Source organism: Delphinapterus leucas, chromosome 17 (assembly GCF_059928025.1).
Source record: "Delphinapterus leucas isolate spDelLeu-1000000601 "Yukka" chromosome 17, BTC_Dleu_Yukka2, whole genome shotgun sequence".
NCBI classification, from domain to species: Eukaryota; Metazoa; Chordata; class Mammalia; order Artiodactyla; family Monodontidae; genus Delphinapterus; species Delphinapterus leucas.
In genome coordinates this window covers 39,565,567-39,578,013 of record NC_143145.1, presented here as the reverse complement: position 1 = coordinate 39,578,013, position 12,447 = coordinate 39,565,567, and positions in this window count along the sequence as shown.

The window sequence follows — 12,447 nt, the reverse complement described above, 5'->3', positions numbered from 1 at the left end:
TAGCTAGAAACCTCCTCTCAGCATTTCTGCTCCCTTCCTTTAAGAACGCTTCTTCAAGTTACTCACACCACACAGGCTTATCCACCCAAACTCAGTCAGTTGATCCTACTAGCTACCGAGGAGGATGGGAAGTCATAGTGTTTCTCCTGGGCTGTCATGGGCCAAAGTAACATTTCAGGATTCATTACTGAGGAAGCAGTAGAGAAGTGGATATCAGGAACAGCTAGTGGTCTTCTGTCACAGGGTTGACTATGTTGTGTGTATCCTGTAGGCAAGAGTCACTTTTGAGGTCAGGTTTTAGCTTTTCCGATTGAGCGGAAATTTTTAAATCTCTTGGATGCTACTCAGAGTTGCAGCTAGTAATGTTTCAACTTATATGTAGTAGATTGTGGAAGAAATTTCTGCCACTCAGTGACTGCTTGAAATCCTAGAGACCCAGAGGCTTCAAAAAACTGAGCAGCCTGCTCTCACAGCTACACTGCAAGTATAGACTATAACAATTTTCAGTAGAAGCTACCCTGGTGCGTAATGTAATCTTTAAAAAATTAAAACGCACTTTTAACTGTTCTAAATACTTTAACAATGATTTCTAATCCTAGCATCAAGAAAGGTATATGAGGTGCATTGTAAGATGTTTGCTACCTACCTAATTAACAATACTGAGGTTCATGAATAGGCTAATCTGAAGAAAATTTTAAGCAGATTCAAGGTCATCCCCCTGATAATGGCATTCTTTTTTGTATGTGTGCTTTCCTTTTTTATGTATTGTATCAAAGCATTCAAAATGAATATATGTAACATGTACATAAATTATAAAGCATAATAAAATGAACACCTCTGAAACCACCATTCTGCTTAAGAAATAGAACATTACCCGTAGGGGGATCTTGGGGGTGAGCTTGCTGTTTGTTGTTGTCAGGTAACAGGACCGAGGCGGGGTGTAGGGGCGGGCTGTGGAGGCATGGATGAAAATAGCTACTCTGAGGCGCCCAGCTGTGCACAGCTCCTTTTCGGGGCCACAACTGAGTAGGGGTCCCAGGTAACACATAACCTGGTCTTGGAAGGCTGTCATGACAGCCTCGCTGCTGCTGCTTCCTCGAGACACTCCACTGACATCTGTTGGGAAATTGTTGTAATAAATATGCATACGCACAGTGAATCTGAACATGAATAGTGCCCTCAGAGTTGTGTAGTGCACGGTTTACATGGCAGCCTTTCCACAGAGGAAGAGGATAGCGAGGCTCTTTTCTAGACAGGAGCTTCCCCCAGGGTTCAGAAGAGCAGCCTGTGTCCTTAGGGCGAGGGTTCCTTGCGGAGTTTGCTGAGGGGGCTGCAGACATTCTGAAAAACACCACCAGGGTGTTTATTGGCAGGACAACCAGAGCTGTTAGCTACTTAAAGACCCTGGAATTATGAATAATTTCTTTCTCTTCTAAACTGTCTTCAATAATTTAAAAAATATATTGCCGGGAAAATTTGGAGCTATTTCCATTTCTCATCAAAACTGAAATGACCACAGTAATGAACAATGGAAGGAAACCTACCTTAGCACTGGAACTAGGAAAGGGGCATCCAAATGCCAGAAACCGGGGGACATTTGTATTTTTAGCAATCAAAATCCAGAAATTTATCGAAAATAAAACAGGTATAATATCAGGAAATCTAACATTTCATTTAATCGCAAGATTAAAGCAGAAAAAGTACATGATCATGACACTAAGCTGAAGAAGTATGATAATCCAACAGCTATTCCAAATTTAGATTTTAAAAACTTGAAGTAGGTGAAATACTAAAGTCACATCCATTAGAGTCAGAGCAAGGCAGGGTTTCTTGCTAGTCAACATTGTCTTAGGTATGAACAGTTAAAAAAATGCTTACATTGGGACTTCCCTGGTGGTCCAGTGGTTACGACTCCGTGCTCCCAATGCAGGGGCCACGGGTTCCATCCCTGGTCAGAGAACTAGATCCTGCAGGCCGCAACAAAAGATCCTGCGTGCCTCAACCAAGACCCGGCGCAGCCAAATAAATATTAAAAAAAAAGAAAACATAGAAACCATCTCTTTTTTAAAAATATTTAAATTGGTACAACATCAAAGAAGAGAGAGATCATTTTTCCCTATTTGCATACCTAGAAAACCCAAGAGATTCTAATAAAAAGCTTATGAGCACTAAGAAAAGAATACACTAAAGTGGCAGATCCACAAAACCAATAGAATTTTATATACTAGAATAAGCACCTAGAAAAGGAAATGGAAAAAATAATCCAATTACATCACAATGAAAACTGATTTTTTTTTTTTTTGCGGTACACGGGCCTCTTACTGTTATGGCCTCTCCCATTGCAGAGCACAGGCTCCGGACGCGCAGGCTCAGCGGCCATGGCTCACGGGCCCAGCCGCTCCGCGGCTTGGATCTTCACGGACCGGGGCACGAACCCGCGTCCCCTGCATCGGCAGGCGGACTCTCAACCACTGCGCCACCAGGGAAGCCCTATGATTTTTTTTTTTTTTTTTTTTTTTTTTTTGCCCACGCCTCACGGCTTGTGGAATCTTCGTTCCCTGACCAGGGATCAAACCCAGGGCGCCAGCAGTGAACGTGCCGAGCCCTGACCACTGGACGACCAGGGAATTTCCATAACTACCATATCTAGAAATAAATGTTTCAAGAAAGATACAAGACCAAAAAAAAAAAAGAAAGATACAAGACCAAATGAAAACTGTAGTCTTTTTGAAGGACAGAATAATCTAACAAATGAAAAACCATCATTCTTTATTTGGAAAACAAAAATATCAATATTTCCCAAATATATAAATTCAGTTCAGTTCCAGTTAGACTGAAACAGATTTTTCAAGTACTTCAAAGACTATGGAAACAAATAATTTGAAAAAACTGATGTAAGAAAAAGTAGCGAGCAGCTGCAAGAGAGGGCAGGGGGACCCACCTCATGAATACCAGTTATAAGAATAAAATTTTAAATGACTTATATCCATCAGGGTTCTTAGTTGTAAAACCCAGAATCCCCTCTGGCTAGTTTATGCTGAAAAGGAAGCACAAGAGATCCAGATTCTCTTAACCTACCAGGAGTAACACCTGGCCTCATAGTCTGCTGGAGCAGAAACAACCCGCCCACCAGCTCCCGTGAGGATGCTCAGACCGCAACTCCTGACTCAGCTGCTGCTGCAGGCCATGCCTCCACAACTGGGTTCTGCCCAGGCCTCCTGTTTCCTCCCTCCTTTCTTAGTGTTGGGCAGGGGCAAGGTCACATCCATGTGTGTCAAGCAGCAAGGGATACCAGACAATGAATTTTGGCTGTGTGAGCAACTCCAAGCATAAAGGATATTCAAAATTTATTGAGCATTACACCAATGCAGTTTAATAAGTTGTCAGCAAAAAGTCAAATAAGTTGGAAGAACAGGATGGGGAATCCAGAGATACATTCCTATATTCATGGGAATTCTGTATACAATTTAGGTGGTGTTTTAGTTTCGTGGCAAAAGGTTGATTTCTTTAATAGATGGTACTGGCACAACTTATCTGACTGGAAGAAAATAAAGCTGGGCCCCATCATACCTTATATGAAAATAAATCCCAGTTGGATTAAAGACTGAAAAAAAAATTTTGTTTAACCTTAAAAGACAATACAGGAAACTACATGTACGACTCAGGAGTGGAGGAGATATTCTTTTCTTCTTTGTTTTTATAAAGGAAAACTTTTTTTCAGTTTCATTGAGAAATAATTGACATATCACTTTATATGCGAAGATGTTCTTAACCAAGAATAGGAAACCTAGAAGCTGTAAAAGAGAAGATAGACATATTTAACTGTATACAATTTTTAAAACTTTCAAAATGCTTTATTTTGGGACCGCCCTTGTGGCACAGTAGTTAAGAATCTGCCTGCCAATGCAGGGGACACGGGTTCAAGCCCTGGTCCGGGAAGATCCCACATGCCGCGGAGCAACTGAGCCTGTGCGCCACAACTACTGAGCCTGCGCTCTAGAGCCCGCGAGCCACAACTACTGAGCCCACGTGCCACAACTACTGAAGCCCGCGTGCCTAGAGCCCGTGCTCGCCAACAAGAGAAGCCACCGCAGTGAGAAGCCCGCGCACCGCATCGAAGAGTAGCCACCGCTCGCCGCAACTAGAGAAAGCCGGCGCACAGCAAAGGAGACCCAATGCAGCCAAAAATAAATACATAAAATAAATAAATTTATTTTTAAAAAAAAGAGTGAATAAGAGTAAAATAAAATAAATGAAATAAAAATAAGACCCTAAGCACAGTTATTTTAAAAACAAAATTTGCTTTAACCCAGGTAAGCTCTGGTCTCCCCATTAGATCCTGCTGCTGCATACTAGACCAGAAAATCCACTTGGGGACGGTTGATTTGGTTTGTTATCACCTAGAGCTTGATCATGTTAGAAATAACTGAAGTGAACGTAAAGTTCTGAACAGTCATCTCCTCTGCACCCTATGGATAGCTGATAAAAAATGTGGTGAGGCTGGTGAGTTCTGGGTTGAGAGTGGTCATTAGGGATATTAGAAAAAGTAACAAGATAATTTTTCCTGGTGAAATGTTAAGCACAGTTCAGTCCAAAAAAAAATTTTTATAAACTTGTAACAGAAGGACAAATACTGCATGATTCCACTCACATGAGAAATCTAAACTAGTCAAACTCAGAGAAACAGAGAGCAGAATGGTGGGTGCCAGGGGCTGAGAGAGGGGGAGATGGGGAGTTGCTGCTCAATGGGTATAAAGTTTCAGTTATGCAAAACGAGTAAGTTCCAGAGATGTGCTGTACAACACTGTGCCTATGGTCAGCAAAACTGTATTGTGCACTTAAAATTTTGTTAAGAGGGTAAATGTCAGGACTTCCCTGGTGGTGTAGTGGTTAAGAATCCACCTGCCAATGCAGGGGACACGGGTTCGAGCCTTGGCCGGGGAAGACCCCACATGCTGCGGAGGACCTAAGCCCGTGCGCCACAACTACTGCCCTCTAGAGCCCGTGCGCCACAACTACTGAAGCTGGTGCTCCTAGAGCCTGTGCTCCGCAACAAGAGAAGCCACCGCAATGAGAAGCCCGCGCACCGCAAAAGGTAGCCCCCGCTCGCCACAACTAGAGAAAGCCCACGTGCAGCAACGAAGACCCAACGCAGCCAAAACACAAATAATAAATTAATCAATTTAAAACAAAACAAAAGTAGAGGGTAGATTTCATGTTGTGTTATTTTTTGCAGGGGGCACACAACATGGCATGTGGGATTTTAGTTCCCCCATCAGGGACAGAACCCCTGGCCCCTGCAGTGGAAGCACGGAGTCTCAACCACTGGACGGCCAGGGAAGTCCTCATGTTGTGTTCTTATCACAGAAATTAATAAGTAAATAAATAATAAAGCTCTTTCTTTGACAGAGTCTTGAAAATCAAGAACACAAGGACTTCCCTGGCAGTCCAGTGGTTAAGACACCGAGCTTTCACTGCAGGGGGCACGGGTTCGTGCCCCGGTCCGGGAAGATCCCACATGCCGCGGAGCGGCTAGGCCCGTGAGCCATGGCCGCTGAGCCTGCGCGTCCGGAGCCTGTGCTCCGCAGCGGGAGAGGCCACAACAGTGAGAGGCCCGCGTAACGCAAAAAAAAAAAAATCAAGAACACGTACTTCTAACAGCAACATCCTTGAGAGACTGAGAATCTCTGAGGCCTGATGTTAGGTGTGTGAAGAGAAAGCACTGACACCCTACCCTTCTATTATTCACGTAAGGACAAAGCGCTGGAGAATATTACAAGTCAGAGAGCTTGAAGTCATCACCAATATAAACAGTGGTCAGTTCCAGGTCAAAGACCTTCTTGGAAAGTGTATACACACTCTGTCTATTATCATCATAAATTTAAATAGTTTATTTGCCAGAAGCTTTCTCTCTGAGAATTTGAACTCTGATGAATAAGTATTGTATAGCTTTCATCAATGCTGTGTAAGGCAGTAAACATCTGGCCATAATGTAGGGATGGAGCCCAAAATATTTCATCACGTAAATCACATAAATCTAAGGTGTTTTTGCAAAAAAACGAAAAACACTATTTTTTTCAGCCAATCTGTACTGTCTTATAAGGCATAAAAGTAAAGATAAAGGGATTTTATCACATCTGGCCAAACCCTGGTCTGAGTAGGTGTTAAATGATCATCACAAGGCAGTTCTTTTTCAACCTCCCCCAGAAGAAGGAAACAATTCGCCTTCACTATCCCCTCTTGCCAAGTGAGAATGGGGCCTGGACAGAGGAGAGAAGCAATCTAACTAGATTTCAGTCCCTCTTATCTCAGGGCTTGTCAGGTCTGGGCTTTCCTTGTTTGTTTGTTCTAGGAAATTGTATTTACTCATTGCACGTTTGTAATAGGAAATTGAGTTTTCTACTATTTAACTCACTCTCTGTGCCTTCACCAATCTCTCTTTTTTTAAAATTAATTAATTTAGTTATTTTTGACTGCGTTGGGTCTTCATTGCTGCACGTGGGCCCTCTCCAGCTGTGGAGAGTGGGGGGTCACTCTTCACCCCGGTGCACGGACCTCTCACTGCAGTGGCCTCTCTCCTAACAAAGCACGGGCTCTAGGCACATGGGCTTCAGCAGTTGTGGCATGCGGGCTCAGTAGTTGTGGCACATGAGCTCAGCTGCTCCATGGCACGTGGGATCCTCCCGGACCAGGGCCCGAACCCATATCCCCTGCACTGGCAGGCGAACTCTTAACCACCGCACCAACAGGGAAGTCCTGCCTTCACCAATCTCTTTAAAGTCGACTTGACCAGTAGAAAAGCTATTCAGATCTTCTTGGAGTTAGGAAAATTGTGCCAGATTTCATCCACGTACCAATTTTGAATCATGGAAAGAAAAATTATAATTAATTATAATTTTATTATGTATTTATTTATTTGGTTGTGCCGGGTCTTACTTGCAGCATGTGGGCTCCTTAGTTGCGGCTCACTGGCTCCTTAGTTGTGGTACGTGAACCCTTAGTTGCGGCATGCATGTGGGATCTAGTTCCCTGACCAGGGATTGAACCCGGGTCCCCTGCCTTGGGAGCACGGAGTCTTAACCACTGCACCACCAGGGAAGTCCCAGTAAAGAATGATTATAGCAGAAAGGTTTTTAAAACACAGTTTAGAATTTGGACTTAATAGCACATCACACATTTGATTGTTCTTACAACAAAAGCACCATCAGTAAAATATACTTACTGATGGTAGGGTGGAGTATGAGTTGATTCCAAGTCCACAAATCTCAGATCTTATCCCTAGTCATAGCTGTCATGTATGTAACATCTATTTCATAGCAGGGGCTTTATGTTTGCTCTCAGATGCTCACAAAAGCTAACTTAAGGAACTTTAAGTAATAGTCTCAAATCCCAGAGAGTCTGTGCAGCTGTGAGGGCTCAGGGACTCGAACCAGCATCTCAGGCATCTTGCTAACTCATTATTTTTCAAGCCAGTGTTGTGTGACCACTGTATGGGAGTTACTAGCTGAGTCTCAAAATTGTGTTCCAGAGTCAAAGTTTAGGAATTCCAGTATACTGTATCCTCCCTTTGTAATCTGCCATTCATATCAGCATATTAGAGTTTCAGAGAAACGTTGCATCTAAAAAAAGTGTTTAACTCTGTTTCACTTAGTTGTCCCCAATTATGTTTGGACTTGGAACTCATTTTTTTTTTTTTTTCAAGGAATTCCTGGTCACATCCTGGAAACTTACTGTAATTGCTGTTGAGTTGACTTCTACTGAGGAATCGACTACTGAGGCCTCCAGCTGAGAACCAAGGGGCATTAAGTACCACGCGTTCTAAAGAGAATGGCCATCACCAGGGCACTGTTCTGGTCTCTGCCCTCCCATCAAGTCGATCCCCAAAGCCCACCCAAGAAGACCAGGGAGGGGAGTTGGGAAGAGTCACAAGAGTAGAAGGCTGTTGGCTCAGAGCAGGCTTCCCCGCCCTCTTTGTGAGGTGGATGGTGGAGGTCCTTCACCACCACCCCAGCCAAAACGAAGAGGGGCTCCCAGAGAAACTCTTCTGAAGATATGGGTCCCTGTACTGCACCAGGAGGCCATTGACACAAACAAGTCAGTGATGGCAGAGAAAGCAGAGAAAAACCCTTGTCAGTGTTCTCTAGAGAAACAGAACCAGCAGAGTGTGTGTGTGTGTGTGTGTGTGTGTAATTGTGTGGGAGGGCCTCATCCAATCGGTTGACGGCCTTTAGGGGAAATATGTATATGAGCTTTCTAAAATAATTTTTTAAATGAGGACTTCATTTTTTAGGGACTTCCCTGGTGGTCCAGTGGGTAAGACTCCGAGCTCCCAATGCAGGGGGCCCCGGTTCCATCCCTGGTTGGGCAACTAGATCCCCCATGCATGCTGCAACTAAGAGAGCCCATGTGCTGCAACTAAGACCTGGCCCAGCCAAAATAAATAATACATAAATAAATAAATATTTTTTTAAAAGACTTCATTTTTTAGAGACATTTTACGTTTACAGCACAATCGAGCAGAAAGTACAGAGATTTCCCATATACTCCCTGTCCCCCACATACAGACTCCCCCATTATCAACATCTCCCACCAGAGTGGCACATTTACTCAGGGGGAGGACAAGGGATACTTAATTATCACCCAAAGTCCACAGTTTCCCTTTGGGTTCACTCTGGTGTTATACATTATACGGGTTTGGAGACACGCATGACATTTCTCCACCATTACAGCATCATACAGAGTATTCTCACTGCCCTAAAAATCCTCTGTGCTCTGCCTAGTCATCCCCCACCCCCAAACCCTGGCAACTACTCATCTTTTTACTGTCCCCATAGTTTTGCCTTTTCCAGATATCATGGAGTTAGAATCATACAGTAGGTAGCCTTTTCTGATTAATTTCTTTCAATTAGTAATATACATTTACGTTCCCCTGTATCTCTTCATGGCTTGATAGCTCATTTCTGAGAGAGAGAGAAATTTATTTTAAGGAGTTGGCTCATGCAGTTGTGGGAGGTGGCAAGTCTGAAATTGGCAGTGCCTGCTGGCAGTCTGGAAATCCTGCAGAAGTCAGTTTGCAGTCTTGCGTCCAAAGGCAGTTGGGAAGCAGAATCCTTCCTCTTGAGGGGACCTCAGTCTTTGCTCTTAAGACCTTCAGATGATTGGATGAAGCCCATCCACATTACAGAGGGTAATCTGCTTTACTCAAAGTGCACTGACTTAAATGTTAATCACAACTAAAAGTTGCCTTCCCAGCAACATCTAGACTTGTGTTTGACCAAATAACTGGCACCATAGCCTAGCCGAGGTGACACATAAAATTAACCATCACAGCCCCCAAGAGAGGATCCGTAGTCAGTTAGAAAAAGACTCAGAACCTGTCTCTCTCCCAGGTGGCTACCCTCACACATTATGGAAATTGGAGTAGGAAGGGCAGGGAATCCCCAGGGTAGATCGCAAGCCAACCCCCGCCCCCCGCCCCCGCCCCCGCTCCACTCCGGGTGGGAGAGGAAAGAAGTGAAAGCACAGAGCAAGCTCCACACCCGCAAGCCATAAGCCTGGTGAGTGCTTGGGGGTGGGGAGAGGAAGTGGAGGGAACAAGGGATAAAGTTTACCATCATCACCAACTTCTTCATCATTATTATTGCCATGCCTCGCCGCATGCAGGATCTTAGTTCCCTGACCAGGGATTGAACCCAGGCCCTCCTCAGTGAAAGGGTGGAGTCCTAACCACTGGACCGCCAGGGAATTCCCAAGTAAAGTTGAAACAGGAGCTATAAATGAGACTGGACTTTTATTTCTGAAAGTGACTGTGAAATGATGGATCTTCCAGGGATGTCTCTAAAGGACAGGAAAGGAAGATTCAACAGGAAATGGATGAAGGGAGTCATGGATGGAACAAAAGAAACCATTCTGTGTTTAGATCCCACTGCTCTGACACTAATGCATAAAAATGGCGGTATCTTGTTTGAGAGACTCAATTTCATGTTTTTTGTTTGTTTGTTTCTTGGTCGCACAGTGCGGCACGCGGGCAACTTAGTTTCCCAACCAGGGATCGAACCCACGACCCCTTTGGTGGAAGCTCGGAGCCCTAACCACTGGACCGCCAGGGAATTCCTTCAAGTTCATGTTTATACTCCATTTGCATTGACACCATTAAACTGGTAATATATTGTCTGAGAGACCCCCAAGTTAGGACATACTGCCTTAATTCACTTCTGTCACCATTACCATAAGAAAGGCAGGTGAGCAGAGAAAAACATTTTTGAAAAATGTATATAAATGATTAAAAATAGAAAAATATTACTTTTATTCCAATAACTAGTTGGAGGTGTACTTATTTTCTCAGGTGTCAGGCTTAGGAAAAATGTCTTTAAAGAATCTGTACAGAGAGGTGATGGTGGCTGGGGGCTTTCATGCCATGCCAGACCTTAAACCTGAGGCTGTGGGACCAGGAGAGAAAATACTGTGTGATGCTGTATGGCTCAACTCACTCTAAAAACCTCTTCTGCATAAATTTCTACAATATCCAAAGTTCAAAGGAAAACAGTACAGAGTGTGACAAAGATACATTCCAGGAAAGAGAATTAGAATTTATATCCAGCTCGGGACTTCCCTGGTGGCGCAGTAGTTAAGAATCCACCTGCCAATGCAGGAGACAAGGGGTCAAGCCCTGGTCCAGGAAGATCCCACATGTCGTGGAGCAGCGAAGCCCGAGCACCACAACTACTGAGCCTGCGCTCTAGAGCGCAAGAGCCACAACTACTGAAGCCCGCACGCCTAAAGCCCGTGCTCCACGACAAAGAGAAGCCACCACAATGAGATGCCCACACACCTCAACGAAGAGTAGCCCCTGCTTGCCGCAACTAGAGAAAGCCTGCGTGCAGCAACGAAGACCCAATGCAGCCAAAAATAAATTAATTTAAAAAAAAGAATTTATATCCAGCCCTTATTATCCAATTGTTCATTTCTTTAGGGCTGTAAAACTTAAAAAGGAAGAATGACCAAGTAACATTTTAAAGAGGAAACTCGGATGATAGGACACTTAAAATCTCCCACTTTATCCTTCTTGTTTCAACCAGCGGCTCGATTGAGATTTATTGAATACTTACTGTAAATGGCATAGCATTAAACTCTGAAGGAAAGAGGAAGGTGAGCCCACCAACGCTCAGATCTGCTGCCAGGAATTTATTCTAAACATAGTACTGAATAAACAGCCGTGTCTGTTTAGCTCAGTGCTGTATCTCTGGCACCTAGAGCTAGTAATCAGCCTGATTCAGGTGCTCAAAATTCTTTTTTCAGTGACTACATATATAAAGGGATCCACGTCACATGTGTTGCCCATGGTATCAAGAAGGTATGCTTAAGCTAACGATGCAGACCTGTGTCGCCTCTGTTCCCAACTTAACAGTCAACAGCTCTACTTTCCTTTTGCAGTACTGAGCACCTCCAATGTTCAAGGCACTATGTTAGGTGCAGGGATACAGCAGTCAACAAGGTACCATCACAAATCAATCCCTCATCTTACCAACTTGCCCTTAAAGAGACATCACAGCAGTAAGCAGGTAATGGTGGGAGAAGAAGATAAATGTGCGCTCAGGCCAGGAGAGCACACGTCCCCATGACAGAGCCTGATTTATTTGGGACAGCACTGCACCCTCCCAGCCTCCTCTGGAGCTAGTTGCGGGGAGCAGACTAGTTGGTACCCTGCAGTGGTATGTAGGCCAGGGAAGGCTGCTTGAAGGGATCTGACTTACTATGTGATTTGTGTCTGGGTCTTAGTTTATAAAGGATACTGAGTGATGACGTGGAGAGGCTAATGCCGTTGGAAGAAGAACTTACTACTCACACCTCCCACGAGGCGGGGGCACAACATGCCACCAGGGCCATGTGGAGAAGTAGCAGGTTCAGTCAGGACGCAGAAGCAGGAGCAAGGGGAAAGCACAGGCCGCAGCCTTTATTGTGTTTTCCGAGGGAAAGGCAAGCTTAATGTTGGCTCCTTGAATAATTCCGGTGGGCTTTGGGGCTTAAGGGCTGTCCTTAATTGTCTGGCACCTGGCCCCGGGTTGATTAGGGCAGAGGAAATGTTGGCTTGGTGTGTGAGAGTGAGATAAAGGAAATGGGTCAGAGTGGGTCACAGGGGAGATGCAAACAACCTCGGCCGTTAGTTTTGTTTTATGATTAATGGATGTCAATTAGACAAATATAAAATCTAAAATGCTTCGCCTGCAATGTGGACACGATGCCTGGAGCAGTCAGCCCGGACCATGAGGTGATCTGTGCTAGCACAGGGGGAACAGAAAAGAGCCTGTGTCCCCGGTGACTGCAAAGCCGCCAAACCGCCCTGGACCGTCTATCTCCACATTCATGTCACACGAGAGAGAAATCGAACTTCTGCCCTCTTAAGCCACAGTAGTCGGGCCTCTGTGATGAGTAGCCAAAAATCATCCT